The 17,010-nt window shown below is 41.8% G+C and overlaps 1 long non-coding RNA gene across 1 annotated transcript in view; it reads left to right on the top strand.

Moving 5' to 3' along the window:
* The window catches only part of LOC114886100, a 28,546-nt gene extending 11,776 nt beyond the window's left edge, over positions 1-16,770 (top strand). Inside the window, exon 3 of the long non-coding RNA XR_003791240.1 lies at positions 16,606-16,770. This is a non-coding gene — a long non-coding RNA (uncharacterized LOC114886100). The remainder of the gene's footprint in view (positions 1-16,605) is intronic.
* Positions 16,771-17,010: the final 240 nt, after the last annotated feature.

Below are 17,010 nucleotides of genomic sequence, written 5' to 3'. Positions count from 1 at the left end.
TTTAGGTGTAACATCCACATAGGCTCCGTTTTCAGAGTGATCCAGATTTGGCTTTTCCGAGTATTAGTATTGTAATTGAAGTCTCACTAGCTTTTATGACCCTGCAGTTGGTAGAAATTAGAACTGGAGAAGACCCAACGGGTCATCCAGCCCGTTCTCCCGCTGGAAGAGGATTATTCCCTGCAGTATACTCAGTAGCATTAGGAGGCATTACTTTTCATATGATTACTATTCTTTTGTGTGTGTGCTGTCTTCAACTAAGTGTTTCTTGAATCGAATCTCTTTGTATTCAAGTAATAAAATGCACAACAGGCAGCACATTTCTGGGTGATTATCTCACTCCTCAGGTGGTATAATAAGGCATGAGGCCAAAGCCCTGGCACGCCTTATTGTTATTAGGAAGGGAATTTATGGATAAAATAAAGTGGTTAACTACATCAGCGATAACCACAACGAGGAACGCAGTTACAGCGGATCCCCCCACCCCCGTGCTTGGAGAGCAGGTCGGGCAGGAGACCAGAACCTTAGCCGTGCAGGCAGCAACGGGGGCGCCAGAGACTCGCCACTGCCTTCAAGGAACTTGTGAATTTTGCAAAAGGCAGGAAAGCCTTGGCTGTTGACAGCCATGCAAACTTGATACCTGGGAAGAGCCTGACTCTGGACCCAGCTCGGGGTTTAGCACTGTGCTCCTGGGCAAATTGCTTGCCTGCTCTGAGCACCCGTTTCCTCACCTATGAAACGGGAAGAGCAGTAAGTGATTGGGCCTGGGAAGGGTTAAATGAGTTTTTCATCAATCTTAAGCACATTTCCTGGTTCAAAGTAAGTCCCTCTTAAATGCTAATTGGATTTGAATCATTTTTTTCCCTTCTTAAAATTCTTCCTAAGCTTGAGTCCCTTGTCTCTTCTTCAGTCTGGTCCAGTTACCTCACGTACACGATCATCCCCGCCATCCTTGGTGCTCCTTCTGAGCCCTCTGTGCCATGTCATCGCGTCCCTTGCACGTGCCCTCACCTTGCCGTATCACATGTGCTCTTCAAAACTCTGACCCCGGGTAAACCCAGCTCAGTGGCCTTGCCGTGCAGCTGAATGTGGCTGGAGAAACGCGGCACCGCCACGAGTACTGGCCCATGAGTTCCTGTCCACGGGCCTCGGGGGGCTCAGCACTCCCGGCACTGCTGCTGCTTCTCCTGCTTGCCTTCCCTTCCAGACGACCGTTTCATTCCATATCCTTTCCCCGTCCTCACTCGCTGCTGATGACCCAGCTTTCACAGAGAAAAGAGACACCAGCAGAAGGGAACTGCCACACGCCCTCCTCTACGCATTCGTTCACACGCGCTCTCTTCTCCTCGTCACGAGGCGTGAACGGTCCGTGCGCCTAGAAGAGGCTTGGCCACGAGAGGAGACCCTGTCTCCGCAGGCAAACCTATGGGAACCAGCCATTCTCTCCCTTCTCTCCCGCTTCATCCCTCTTGGCCCTGAGGCTGGGTCGTGATCACGAGTATCCAGACGTGCTACTGATTCTCCTGTGTTAAGGACGGTTTTCTCCTGACCCCATCCCTCCTCCGGTTCCCACCCTTCTGCTTTACAGCAGAGTTCCTTGAAACAGGCATCTCTGTCTGCTGTCACTGACTCCTCTCTGAGTTTATCTGAACTCACTTAGACAGGCTTCCTCCCAACCACCCAGTTCCACCTGTATGGCTACTATTAGGGTCATGGGTGGTTCCCAGCTGGCTTAATCCAGAGGGCAGTTCTTGGTCCTCATCTTACGTGATTATCCCTGTCACCTTTGACACACAACATCACCCCCTCCTCCTTGACACACTTTCTTCACTTGGTTTCCTGGACACTCGAGTCCCCTGGTTTTTCTCCTCTCTCACTGGTCACTCTCCCTCAGTCGCCTGTGCCAGTTCTTCCTCATCTCCCTGAGCTCTGAATGTCGGCATACCCCAAGGCTCGGCCCTGACAGCTCTTCCTTTTTTACACCTACTTTTCTGGTGGGCTGATCTGATATCATGCCTTTATGTACATTGTTTGCTGACAATCCCCAAACTTCTGTCTTCATCCCTCATACATCCAACTGCCTATTCAGTATCTCCACTGGGCTACTGAATAAGCATCTCAACTGTAATATGTCCAGAAGGAATTCTTGATCTTCTCCTCCACACCTGACCTACCTACGGTCTCTCCCATCTCAGTTAATAGCCATTCAATCCCGCCTTTTTCTTGCCTGCCAGGTCACGTGTGTAAGGAAATACATTGGCTGTTCCTTCAGAATGTGTCTGGAATCTGATCATTTTTCAACACTTTCTCCAAAAGCACCCTGGTCCAAGCCACAGCTTCTCTTGCGTGGATGATTGCAGTAGACTTGTAACTGGACTCCCTGCTTCCTCTCTTGCCTCTGTAGATCTTTGTATTTTAACATCTTTATTGGAGTATAATTGCTTTACGATGGTGTGTTAGTTTCTGCTTTATAACAAAGTGGATCAGCTATACATATACATATATCCCCATATCTCTTCCCTCTTGCGTCTCCCTCCCTCCCCAAATGCAGATCTATTCTTGACATACAGCCAGAGGGCTCCTTTAAATGCAAAGTCCAGGTCATAACCCTTTGTGTAACCCTCTTCTCTGTACAAAACCCTCCAGCTGCTTCACACATCACGCACAGCCTACGGCTCACGGGGACCCATGTGGTTTTCCTCCATCTAGCCTCCTGCTGCCTCTTTGTCCTCCTCGTGGCATTGTTCCCCTTCTGGTTCCCTTCAGATCTCTGCTCAATGTCACCTGTTTTCCTCCTCCGCTCCATTTACCTCCATAGCCCTTACGCATGTGTATAATTTACTTACTTTATTTACTGTATGTCTTCCATTACTAGAATATAAGGTCCGTGATTGTGCCAGTTTTGTTCATTGACCCTCAAGCTTCTAGAAGGAGATTAATAAACACGTTTTGACTGTATGAACATGTACCAAGCCACGTTCTTCTGGAAATTTACCTATGTTTTGATTCTAGGTTTCAGTTCAGTTAAATGTACCTAGTTGAAGAAGGATGTATCTGGCACTCTGGATGAAGCTCTCAGCCTCACATGGCATCAGCCCTGACATGGTCCCTGCCCACAGGGACCTGCCAACGGATGGTGGCAGATAAGACAGGTCCAGACTGATACTGTGCCAGGTAGTCAGGGCTGCCCGAAGAGGGAAGCAGAGCACTGGCCAATGTGGATTTCCTATACATGAAAAAGTTCGGATTCATTTCTTCAACCCTGTAAACTTGAGATTCTTCAGATCAAGTGCTTTAGAGGTGTTGCCTAGCCTGATTTTCTATACTCGTATAGTGCCATGCACATCCAACTGTTTTCGAATATTATTCATTACGCACTTGCGTTTAAATGTGAAGCCCAGTAGGGATATTTTTTTTTTTTTTTTTTTTTTTGCTGAGAAGGATAGCCAAGTTAGGAGCCTCAGACAATTGATGGCTATAAAACTTCCCTGTAGAGCTGGAACTTAGGCTTCCTGATTCACTTGAGGCAAGGGAGAGTTTTGTTTCTTGCTCTGATGCTGAGAGCAGCCAGAAAGGAATGAGCAGAAAATTTGCCCTGATTTTTGAAATGCCAATAAGCCACAGACTGGCAGAATCCATGAGTTATAAATTCATAATTGCATGTAATAACGTGGTGACCACTGAGCGCCAGGGCCTTCTGCTGGTGGGCATGGGAGCGCGGCCAGGTTCACTCTAACAGTGGGGGCGTGAGCCTGGGTGAGACCCACAGCGCCCAAGATAAACAGGACATCCCCCGGGACTGTCTCTGGGATGCATCTGGTTTTGTGTCCGGCTTTGGCCTTGCTTCCTCTAAGGTCTTTTAATCGCATTCTCAATAACCATCAAGTAAACATATTACCTTAAAAATTATTGAGAAGGCACCCCCCATGCCAGAGGCGTCCAGGGGAGCAGCTTCTCTCTTTGCCCACCAAGCACTGCTCCCTCTTCCCCTCCTCCTCCTTTTTCTTTCTAATTCTGATGTAATTCACATACCATAAAATGAATCAAAGTATACAATTTCCTGGCTTTTAGTATATTCACAAAGTTGTGTGACCATCACCACTACCTGACTTTTGTCACCCCCAAAGAAACCGCATACCCGTTAGCAGTCGCATTTCCCCCTTCCTTTAGCCCCTGGTAACCACTAACCTACTTTCCGTTTCTATAGATTTACTTATTCTGCATGTTTTATATCAATTGAATCATATAGTATATGGTCTTTTGGGTCTGCCTTAGCCTAATATTTTCAAGATTCATTTTTGTTGTAGCACGAATCAGTGTTTCATTCCTTTTTATGGCTGAATTACATATAGTCCACTGAATGAATAGACTGATCCATTTACCAGTTGATGGACCTTTGGGTTGTTTCCATTTTTTGGCTGTTGTGGGTATGCTGCTATGAACATTTATGTACAAGTTTTTGCGCGGACATAGGTTTTCAGTTCCCTTGACTATATACCTGGGAGTAAAATTGCTGGGTCATATGCTAACTCTATGTTTAACTTTTTGAGATACTGACAACCTATTTCCAAAGCAGCTGAACCATTTTACATTCCTACCAGCAATGTATGAGGGTTCCAATAGCAATACATCCTCGCCAATACTTGTTATTGTTTGTTACTTCGATTATAGCCATCCTAGTGGCTGCAGAGTGATAGCTTATCGTGTTCTGATCTATATTTTCCTAATGACTTACGATGCTGAGCATTTTTTCATACACTTGCTGGCCATTTGTTTATCTTCTTGGGAGGAGTGTCTGTTCAGATCCTTTGCCCATTGTTAAATTGGGTTATTTGGCTTTCTATTATTGAGTTGAAAGAGTTCTTGATATGTTCTACATATTAGATTCTTATCAGATATATGATTGACAAATAATTGATTCCATTCTGTGGGTTGTCTTTTCACTTTCTTGATAGTGTCCTTTGAAGCACAAAAATTTTAATTTTGATGAAGTCCAATTAACATTCCTTCTTTGGTTGCTTGTATTTGTGATGTCATATCTAAGATACTATCACATAACCTCAAATCACAAAGATTTACACCTCTGTTTTCTCCTAAGAATTTTATAGTTTCAGTTCTTTTTAAATTTTATTTTATTAATTTTTTTATACAGCAGGTTTTTTTCTTTTAGAAAAGAAGTATATTTATTTATTTATGTCTTTCTTGTGGTGTGCAGGCTTCTCTTGTTGCGGAACATGGGCTCTAGGCACGTGGGCTTCAGTAGTTGTGGCTCGTGGGCTCTAGAGCGCAGGGTCAGTAGTTGTGGCACACGGGATTAGTTGCTCTGCGGCATGTGGGATCTTCCTGGACCAGGGCTCAAACCCATGTCCCCTGCATTGGCAGGTGGATTCTTAACCATTGTGCAACCAGGGAAGCCCTATACAGAAGGTTCTTTTTTTTTTTAATTTTTAAAATTTTTTTATACAGCAGGTTCTTATTAGTCATCCATTTTATACACATCAGTGTATACATGTCAATCCCAATCTCCCAGTTCATCACACCACCCCCGCCCCCCCGGCCACTTTTCCCCCTTGGTGTCCATACGTCTGTTCTCTACATCTGTGTCTCTATTTCTGCCCTGCAAACCGGTTCATCTGTACCATTTTTCTAGGCTCCACATATATGCGTTAACATGCGATATTTGTTTTTCTCTTTCTGACTTACTTCACTCCGTATGACAGTCTCTAGATCCATCCACGTCACTACAAATGACCCAGTTTCGTTCCTTTTTATGGCTGATATTCCGTTGTATATATGTACCACATCTTCTTTATCCATTTGTCTGTCGATGGGCATTTAGGTTGCTTCCATGACCTGGCTATTGTAAACAGTGCTGCAGTGAACATTGGGGTGCCTTTTTGAATTATGGTTTTCTCTGGGTATACGCCCAGTAGTGGGATTGCTGGGTCATATGGTAATTCTATTTTTAGTTTGTTTTTTTTTTGCAGCACGCGGGCCCCCCACCGTTGTGGCCTCTCCCGCTATGGAGCACAGGCTCCGGACGCGCAGGCTCAGCGGCCATGGCTCACGGGACCAGCCGCTCCGCGGCATGTGGGATCTTCCCGGACCAGGGCACGAACTCATGTCCCCTGCATCGGCAGGCGGACTCTCAACCACTGCGCCACCAGGGAAGCCCCTATTTTTCGTTTTTTAAGGAACCTCCATACTGTTCTCCATAGTGGCTGTATCCATTTACATTCCCACCAACAGTGCAAGAGGGTTCCCTTTCCTCCACACCCTCTCCAGCATTTGTTGTTTGTAGATTTTCTGATGATGCCCATTCTAACTGGTGTGAGGTGATACCTCATTGTAGTTTTGATTTGCATTTCTCTGATAATTAGTGATGTTGAGCAGCTTTTCATGTGCCTCTTGGCCATCTGTATGTCTTCTTTGGAGAAATGTCTATTTAGGTCTTCTGCCCATTTTTGGATTGGGTTGTTTGTTTTTATATTTTGGAGATTAATCCTTTTTCTGTTGATTCATTTGCAAATATTTTCTTCCATTCTGAGGGTTGTCTTTTCATCTTGTTTGTAGTTTCCTTTGCTGTGCAAAAACTTTTAAGTTTCATTAGGTCCCATTTGTTTATTTTTGTTTTTATTTCCATTACTCTAGGAGGTGGATCAAAAAAGATCTTGCTGTGATTTATGTCAAAGAGTGTTCTTCCTATGTTTTCCTCTAAGAGTTTTATAGTGTCCAGTCTTACATTTAGGTCTCTAATCCATTTTGAGTTTATTTTTGTGTATGGTGTTAGGGAGTGTTCTAATTTCATTCTTTTACATGTAGCTGTCCAGTTTTCCCAGCACCACTTATTGAAGAGACTGTCTTTTCTCCATTGTATATACTTGACTTCTTTGTCATAGATTAGTTGACCGTAGGTGTGTGGGTTTATCTCTGGGCTTTCTATCCTGTTCCATTGATCTGTGTTTCTGTTTTTGTGCCAGTACCATATTGTCTGGATTACTGTAGCTTTGTAGTATAGTCTGAAGTCAGGGAGTCTGATTCCTCCAGCTCCGTTTTTTTCCCTCAAGACCGCTTTGGCTATTCGGGGTCTTTTGTGTCTCCATACAAATTTTAAGATTTTTTGTTCTAGTTCTGTAAAAGACGCCATTGGTAATTTGATAGGGATTGCATTGAATCTGTAGATTGCTTTCGGTAGTATAGTCATTTTCACAATATTGATTCTTCCAATCCAAGAACATGGTATATATCTCTCCATCTGTTTGTATCATCTTTAATTTTTTTCATCAGTGTCTTATAATTTTCTGCATACAGGTCTTTTGTCTCCCTAGTTAGGTTTATTCCTAGGTATTTTATTCTCTTTGTTGCAGTGGTAAATGGGAGTGTTTCCTTAATTTCTCTTTCAGATTTTTCATCATTAGTGTATAGGAATGCAAGAGATTTCTGTGCATTGATTTTGGATCCTGCAACTTTACCAAATTCATTGATTAGCTCTACTAGTTTTCTGGTGGCATCTTTAGGATTCTCTTTGTATAGTATCATGTCATCTGTGAACAGTGACAGTTTTACTTTTTCTTTTCCAATTTGTATTCCTTTTATTTCTTTTTCTTCTCTGATAGATATGGCTAGGACTTCCAAAACTATGTTGAATAATAGTGGTGAGAGTGGACATCCTTGTCTTGTTCCTGATCTTAGAGGAAATGCTTTCAGTTTTTCACCATTGAGAATGATGTTTGCTGTGGGTTTGTCGTATATGGCCTTTATTATGTTGAGGTAGGCTCCCTCTATGCCCACTTTCTGGAGAGTTTTTATCAGAAGTGGGTGTTGAATTTTGTCAGAAGCTTTTTCTGCATCTATTGAGATGATCATATGGTTTTTCTTCTTCAATTTGTGAATATGGGGTATCACATTGATTTGTGTATATTGAAGAATCCTTGCATCCCTGGGATAAATCCCACTTGATGATGGTGTATGACCCTTTTAATGTGTTGTTGGATTCTGTTTGCTAATATTTTGTTGAGGATTTTTTCATCTATGTTCATGAGTGATATTGGTCTGTAATTTTCTTTTTTTGTAGTATCTTTGGTTTTGGTATCAGGGTGATGGTGGCTTCATAGAATGAGTTTGGGAGTGTTCCTTTCTCTGCAGTTTTTTGCAAGAATTTGAGAAGGATGGGTGTTAGCTCTTCTCTAAATATTTGACAGACTTCACCTGTGAAGCCATCTGGTCCTGGACTTTTGTTTGTTGGAAGATTTTTTTTTTTTGCGATACGCGGGCCTCTCACTGCTGTGGCCTCTCCCGTTGCAGAGCACAGGCTCCGGACGCGCAGGCTCAGCGGCCATGGCTCACGGGCCTAGCCACTCCGCAGCATGTGGGATCCTCCCAGACCAGGGCACGAACCTGTGTCCCCTGCATCGGCAGGGGGACTCTCAACCACTGCGCCACCAGGGAAGCCCTGTTGGAAGATTTTTAATCACAGTTTCAATTTCATTACTGTGGTTGGTCTGTTCATATTTTCTCTTTCTTCCTGGCTCAGTCTTGGAAGGTTATACCTTTCTAAGAATTTGTCCATTTCTTCCAGGTGGTCCATTTTATTGGCATAGAGTTGCTTGTAATAGTCTCTTAGGATGCTTTGTATTTCTGCAGTGTCATAACTTCTCCTTTTTCATTTCTAATTTTATTGATTTGAGTCCTCTCCTTGTTTTTCTTGATGAGTCTGGCTAATGGTTTATCAATTTTGTTTACCTTCTCAAAGAACCAGCTTTTAGTTTTATTGATGTTTGCTATTGTTTTCTTTATTTCTATTTCATTTATTTCTGCTCTGATATTTATGATTTCTTTCCTTCTGCTAACTTTGGGTTTTGTTTGTTCTTCTTTCTCTAGTTCTTTTAGGTGTAAGGTTAGATTGTTTATTTGAGATTTTTCTTGTTTCTTGAGGTAGGCTTGTGTAGCTATAAACTTCCCTCTTAGAACTGCTTTTGCTGCATCCCGTAGGTTTTGGATCATTGTGTTTTCATTGTCATTTGTCTCTAGGTATTTTTTGATTTCCTCTTTGATTTCTTCAGTGATCTGTTGGTTATTTAGTAGCGTATTGTTTAGCCTCCATGTGTTTGTGTTTTTTACGTTTTTTTCCCTGTAATTCATTTCTAATCTCATAGTGTTGTGGTCAGAAAAGATGCTTGATATGATTTCAATTTTCTTAAATTTACTGAGGCTTGAATTGTGACCCAAGATGTGATCTGTCCTGGAGAATGTTCTGTGTGCACTTGAGAAGAAAGTGTAATCTGCTGTTTTTGGATGGAATGTCCTATAAATATCAGTTAAATCAGTCTCGTCTGTTGTGTCATTTAAAGCTTGTGTTTCCTTATTAACTTTCTGTTTGGATGATCTGTCCATTGGTGTAAGTGAGGTGTTAAAGTCCCCCACTATTATTGGGTTACTGTCGATTTCCTCTTTTATAGCCTTTAGCAGTTGCCTTATGCATTGAGGTGCTCCTATGTTGGGGGCATATATATTTATAATTGTTATATCTTCTTCTTGGATTGATCCCTTGATCATTATGTAGTGTCCTTCCTTGTCTCTTGTAACATTCTTTATTTTAAAGTCTATTTTATCTGAGTATTGCTACTCCAGCTTTCTTTTGATTTCCATTTGCATGGAATATCTTTTGCCATCCCCTCACATTCAGTCTGTATGTGTCCCTAGGTCTGAAGTGGGTCTCTTGTAGACAGCATATATATGGGTCTTGTTTTTGTATCCATTCAGTGAGCCTGTGTCTTTTGGTTGGAGCATTTAATCTATTCATGTTTAAGGTACTTATCGATATGTATGTTCCTATGACCATTTTCTTAATTGTTATGGGTTTGTTTTTGTAGGTCCTTTTCTTCTCTTGTGTTTCCCACTTAGAGAAGTTCCTTTAGCATTTGTTGTAGAGCTGATTTGGTGGTGCTGAATTCTCTTAGCTTTTGCTTGTCTGTAAAGCTTTTGATTTCTCTGTCGAATCTGAATGAGATCCTTGCCGGGTAGAGTAATCTTGGTTGTAGGTTCTTCCCTTTCATCACTTTAAATATATCATGCCACTCCCTTCTGGCTTGTAGAGTTTCTGCTGGGAAATCAGCTGTTAACCTTATGGGAGTTCCCTTGTATGTTATTTGTCATTTTTCCCTTGCTGCTTTCAATAATTTTTCTTTGTCTTTAATTTTTGTCAATTTGATTACTATGTGTCTCGGTGTGTTTCTCCTTGGTTTTATCCTGCCTGGGACTCTCTGTGCTTCCTGGACTTGGGTGGCTGTTTCCTTTCCCATTATAGGGAAGTTTTTGACAATCTCTTCAAATATTTTCTCGGGTCCTTTCTCTCTCTCTTCTCCTTCTGGGACCCCTATAATGCGAATGTTGTTGTGTTTAATGTTGGCCCAGAGGTCTCTTAGGCTGTCTTCATTTCTTTTCATTATTTTTTCTTTATTCTGTTCCACGGCAGTGAATTCCACCATTCTGTCTTCAGGTCACTTATCTGTTCTTCTGCCTCAGTTATTCTGCTATTGATTCCTTCTAGTGTATTTTTCATTTCAGTTATTGTATTGTTCATATCTGTTTGTTTGTTCTTTAATTCTTCTAGGTGTTTGTTCTTTAATTCTTCTAGGTTTTTGTAAACATTTCTTGCATCTTCTCAATCTTTGCCTCCATTCTTTTTCCGAGGTCCTGGATCATCTTCACTATCATTATTCTGAATTCTTTTTCTGGAAGGTTGTCTATCTCCACTTCATTTAGTTGTTTTTGTAGGGTTTTATCTTGTTCCTTCATCTGGTACATAGCCCTCTGCCTTTTCATCTTGTCTGTCTTTCTGTGAATGTGGTTTTTGTTCCACAGGCTGCAGGGTTGTAGTTCTTCTTGCTTCTGCTGTCTGCCCTCTGGTGGATGAGGCTATCTAAGAGGCTTGAGCAAGCTTCCTGAGGGGAGGGACTGGTGGTGGGTAGAGCTGGGTGTTGCTCTGGTGGGCAGAGCTCAGTAAAACTTTAATCTGCTTGTCTGCTGATGGGTGGGGCTGGGTTCCCTCCCTGCTGGTTGTTTGGCCTGAGGCGACCCAACACTGGAGCCTACCTGGGCTCTTTGATGGGGCTAATGGCAGACTCTGGGAGGGCTCTCGCCCAGGCGTACTTCCCAGAGCTTCTGCTGCCAGTGTCCTTGTCCTCACGGTGAGCCACAGCCACCCCCTGCCTCTGCAGGAGACCCTCCAACACTAGCAGGTAGGTCTGATTCAGTCTCCTATGGGGTCACTGCTCCTTCCCCTGGGTCCCAGTGCGCACACTACTTTGTGTGTGCCCTCCAAGAGTGGAGTCTCTGTTTCCCCCAGCCCTGTCGAAGTTCTGCAGTCAAATCCCACTAGCCTTCAAAGTCTGATTTTCTAGGAATTCCTCCTTCCATTGCCGGACCCCCAGGTTGGGAAGCCTGATGTGGGGCTCAGAACCTTCACTCCATTGGGTGGGCTTCTGTGATATAATTGTTCTACAGTTTGTGAGTCACCCACCCAGCAGTTATGGGATTTGATTTTATTGTGGTTGCATCCCTCCTACTGTCTCATTGTGGCTTCTCCTCTGTCTTTGGATGTGGGGTATCTTTTTTGGTGAGTCAGTGTCTTCCTGTCAATGATTGTTCAGCAGTTAGTTGTGATTCTGGTGCTCTCGCAAGAGGGAGTAAGCGCACGTCCTTCTACTCTGCCATCTTGAACCAATCTCTCTAGCTTCAGTTCTTAAATTTAGGTCTTTGGTTGATTTTGAGTTAATTTTTTTATATGGTATGAAGTGGGGGTCCAGTTTCATTCTTTTGCATATGGATATCCAGTTGTCCCAGCACCATTTGTTGAAAAGACTATTCTTTCTGCATTGAATGATCTTGCAGCCCTTGTCAAAAATTGGTTAATGCTACATTTAAGGGTTTGTTTCCAGATTCTCCATTCTATCCCATTGATCCGCATGACTGTCCTTATGCCAGCACCACACTGTCTTGACTACTGTTGCTTTGTAGTAAATTTTGAAATCAGGAAGTGTAAGTCCTGTAACTTTGTTTTTATTTGTTTTTACTTTATTTTTTTTTGCAGTACGTGGGCCTGTCACTGCCGTGGCCTCTCCCGTCGCGGAGCGCTCCGGACGCGCAGGCTCAGCGGCCACGGCCCACAGGCCCAGCCGCCCCGCGGCACGCGGGACCCTCCCAGACTGGGGCACGAACCCGTGCCCCCTGCGTCGCCAAGTGGACTCTCAACCACTGTGCCACCAGGGAAGCCCCTGTTTTTATTTTTTAAAGATTGTTTTGGCTATACTGAATCTCTTAAATTTCTATATGAATTTTAGGCTAAACTTGTCAATTTCAGCAAAAAAGGCAGCTGAGATTTTGATGAGCATTAAATTGAATCTCTTGATCAATTTGAGGAGTATTATAATCTTATCCATAAACATGGGATGTCTTTCTGTTTATTCAGATCTTCTTTAATTTCTTTTCAGTGATACTTTGTAGTTTCAGTGTACGAATTGTGTACTTTTTGTTAAGTTTATTCATAAGTATTTTATTCTTTTTGATACTATTGTACATGGAATTGTTTTCTTAATTTTCTTTTCAGTGTGTTCACTGCAGTTGTGTAGAACTACAATTGTTTTTTGTATATATATATTTTTAATTTTTAAATGATTTTTGTATATTGATCTTGTATCCTACACCTTACTGAACTTGTTTATTATTTCTAATAGTTGTGTGTATTTGTGTGTTTTTGTGTGTGTTTGTGTGTGTGTTCCCAAGGATTTTATACGTACGAAGTCATATTATCAGCATATAGAGATAGTTTTACTTATTAGTCTTCAATCAGGATACCTTTTATTTATTTTCTTGCCTAGTTGCTCTGGCTAGAACCTTCAATACAATATTGAATAGACATCCTTGTCTTGTTCCTGATCTTAGGGGAAAACTTTTATCCTTTATTCTTTTATCATTACGTATGATGTTAGCTATTGGTTTTCACTGATGCCTTTTGTCAGGTCAAGGAAGTTCCCTTCTATTTCTAGTTTGTTGAGTGTTTTTATCGTGAAAGGATATAGGATTTTGTGAAATGCTTTTTCTGCATCAGTTGAGTTGATCGTGTGTTTTTTCTTGATTCTATTAATGTGGTGTGTATCACATTCATTTTTTTTTAGGGGCATATATTTTAATTTAATTTTTTATTTTTTTTAACATCTTTATTGGAGTATAATTGCTTTACAATGTTGTGTTGGTTTCTGCTGTGTAACAAAATGAATCAGCTATATGTACACCTATATCCCCATATCCCCTCCCTCTTGCATCTCCCTTCCACCCTCCCTATCCCACCCCTCTAGGTGGTCACAAAGCACGGAGCTGATCTCCCTGTGCTATGCGTCTGCTTCCCACTAGCTATCTAATTTACATTTGGTAGACTAGATAGCTAGTGGGAAGCAGCCGCATAGCACAGGGAGATCAGCTCGGTGCCTTGTGCCCACCTATGTCCGGCCATTCTTGCATTCCTGGGATAAACCTCACTTGGTCATGATGTCTGATTCTTTTTAGTGTTGCTGGATTCAGTATGTTTGTGCTCTGTTGAGGATATTTCCTGTATCCATAAGGAATATTGGCCTTTAGCTCTCTCTTTTGGTGTCTTTGTCTGGTTTCGGTATTGATGTCATACTGGCCTCATAGAATGTGTTGGGAAGTATTCTCTCCTTTTCTGTTTTTTGGAAGAGTTTTTGAAGAATTGGTTTTAATTATTCTTCTTTAAATACTCGGTAGAATTCACCGGCGAACCCATCTGGTCCTGGGTTTTTTTGCAAGAAGATTTTTGACTGTTAATTCAGTCTTTTGTTTTAGGTCTATTCAGATTTTCTGTTTCCTTTTTAGTCAGGTTCAGTAGTTTGCATTTTTTAAAGAATTTTCCATTTCATGTAGGTTATCTAATTTGTTGGCATACAATTAATTGTTCATAGTATTCCCTTAGAATCCTTTTTTTGGTGAGGTCGATAGTAATGTCTTCTCTTTCATTCTTGATTTTAGTAATTTGAGTGTTTCTCACTTTTTCCTGGTCAGTCTAGCTAAAAACTTGGCAGTTTGCAGATCTTTTAAAGAGCTAACTTTTAATTTTGTTGGCTTTCTCTATTGTTTTTCTAAATTTGATTTTATTTATTTCTGCTCTAATCTTTATTATTTCCTTCATTCTCCTCACTTTGGGGTTAGTTTACTCTTATTTTTCTAGTTTCTTGAGGAAGAAGGTTAAATTATTAATTTGAAATTTTCCTTTTTAATATAGACATTTACAGCTATAATTTTTACTCTAAGCACTCCTTTAGCTGCATCCCATAAGTTCTGGTATGTTGTGCCTTCATTTTCATTCATCTAAAAGTATTTGCTAATTTCTCATTGGTTATTTAAGAGTGTGTTGTTTAATTTCCACATATGTGCGAATTATCTCATTTTTTTTGATACTTATTTCTGATTTCATTCCCGTGTGGTTGGAGAACATACTTTGATGTTTTCAGTCCTTTTAAATTTATTGAGACTTGTGTCATGGCCTAACAAATGGTCTATCCTGGAGAATGTTCCACGTCCACTCGAGAAGAAGGTGTATTCTACCGTTGTTGGGTGGAGTGTTCTATAGATGTCTGTTAGGTCTAATTGGTTTAAAGCGTTGTTCAAGTGTTCTGTTTCCTTGTTAATCTTCTGGCTAATTGTTGTGTCCGTACTGAAAGTGAGCACTGAAGTCTCCAGCTATTATTGTTGAAGTGTCTGTTTCTCCTTTCAGTTCACCAGTTTTTACTTCATGTATATTGGGGCTCTGTTATTAGATGCATATATGTTTATTTTGCCTTCCTTTATTCTTTCTCTAATGCTCTTTCTTTCTTTATGTAGGTCTGAGTTTCTGACCCATATGATTTTTTCTTCTCTCTGAAGAAGTTGTTTTAGTACTTCTTACAAGCAGGTCTGCTTACAAGCAGGTCTGCTGGTGACATTTCCTCGATTTTTGTTTGTATGATCAAGTCTTTATTTGTCTTTAACTCTGAAGGCTGTTTTGCTGGATACAGAATTCTAGGTTGGTGGGTTTTTCCCCTTTGACAGGTTAAACGTTTCATCCCACTCTTTCCTTGCTTGTATGGTTTCTGAAGATACGTATGTGTGGGCGTACTTTTTTTTTGTTGCACGTCTCATAAAATTTTTGTTGAAAACTAGACATTCTAAGAATGTGGCAGTTCTCAAAATCATGTTCTCCCTCCTTTCCATGTTTTGTTTGTTTAGTGACTTTTCTAAATTAACTTGGTAAGGTCTGTATTGTTTGTCACGTGTGGCCACTGAAGTCCCTGACTGGTTAGCTTATTGGTCAGTGTGTGATGGGACAGAGCTTTCCTTAAACGCCTGGACGCAGCAGTTTTCCAGTCTTTGCCGAGGGGCTCTTGGTGTGTGTTGGAGCATTCTGTCAGCCCTCAGCCAGGCAGTTTACAGCCTCAGCCTCCACCTCCTGCTTGGGCAGAGCCTCAAGGTCAGCCAGAGCTGGGAGCTTAGGGCCTTCTCAGGTCTTTCCTAGGCAAGCACATAGCCCTGGACATGCTCACAGCCTTCTAGATTCCCAGGAATATGTGGGAGCTTCTCAAAGCCACTATGGACGTCTCATTCCTCAGCTTTTCGGTTTAAGCTTTTTGGTTAGGCTATTATTTGCTCTGTTATCCACCCGTTCAGGCAGCTAAAATTTTAAACAATTGCCCCTGAATTTTTTTCAACAAATGCCTTTTGACAATAGCTTGTTCTCACTGGGCAAGCTCTGAGTCAGTTCTAATAAAGACAGCCTTGTGAGAGGGGTCTTTCAGGGAGCCATCAGGTAAGTCATACGATGAAAATTTTCTGATAATGGGGCTTGGAAGGAGTTTTAACCCTGTTCTTTCCCTTCCAGTGATTGGCAGGCTGCTGGGTTTTCACTGTGATTGTAGGATGTTGGTTTCAAGGCTATTGCAGATTTGGAGGTGAGGGGAGATGGGAATAGGAGAAGTTAAAATGCCATACAACTTGGTGTTCATTCTGAGATTCTGGCATCTCTCATGAGTAAGCACTCCCCAGATTGCTGCAAACCTTTGGTTAATTTCCAGAGCTCTGACACAGCTGATTCGGACAGTTTTCGCCAGTGTTCTCCTTACTTTTTTAGAGGTGATTTTCAGAGGTTGTTGCTCCACCATTTTCGGTGCTGTTTTCCCCAGCTGTGCCTCTGACTGTGTGTTGGATGTGCAGTGAGGCACTTCAGGAGAGCTCAGAGTACCCACACTTTCCACCCCTGCTGCCCACCCCCCCAGAAAATGAGTCACTGGTAGTTGAGGCGCAGGTGGGTTTTCCTATCCAAATGCCTCTTTGTTGTCCCATTTTTGAAGATTATTGGATCTGCTGTAAAAGTGAGTCTAAAATCACAATTCTGTGTTCCCTTTAAGAATAGTCTTTGAAACATTGGCATGAAGGTCATGATTAGCGGCATTTCTACAGTCTCCAGCTGCCCTCTCAGAAGAGGTAGATAGGAGGTTGGCCACATTTATAGGATGTGCTTGAAGATAATGTAACCTATTTTTTTTTTTAATATCACAGGGATTTAACGTGCAAAACGGCAGTTGTACCAGATTGGCATACTTTGTATCCTCACACACAAAAATTCACTCATTTGAGACCCCACTCTTGACCATGTAGAGTGTATTCAAGGAATGGTTTCCAAAATGTGTTCAGACCTTCTTCATGTGAGTATTCCTGAGCAAATGACGCTAACAGTAGATATCATTATGTATGTTTAGTATGTAATAGACTCTGTACAAAGGCCTCACATGACATTTAATCCTCACAGTAAAGCTGTGAAATAAATTCTGTTATTGTCCCAGTTTTCTTTATGGGGAATCTGAGATACAGGTTTATCAAGCTACTTGCCCAAAAGTTGCATAGCTTTTGGGTAGCAGGGTTGAGATTTGTACCCAGACAGTGTGATTCCAGGATCCATGGAAT

This window comes from Monodon monoceros, unplaced genomic scaffold (assembly GCF_005190385.1).
Source record: "Monodon monoceros isolate NGI ecotype Baffin Bay Population unplaced genomic scaffold, NGI_Narwhal_1 Super_Scaffold_6, whole genome shotgun sequence".
In the NCBI taxonomy this organism is placed as follows: Eukaryota; Metazoa; Chordata; class Mammalia; order Artiodactyla; family Monodontidae; genus Monodon; species Monodon monoceros.
This window is presented reverse-complemented; position numbering and strand designations above follow the sequence as displayed.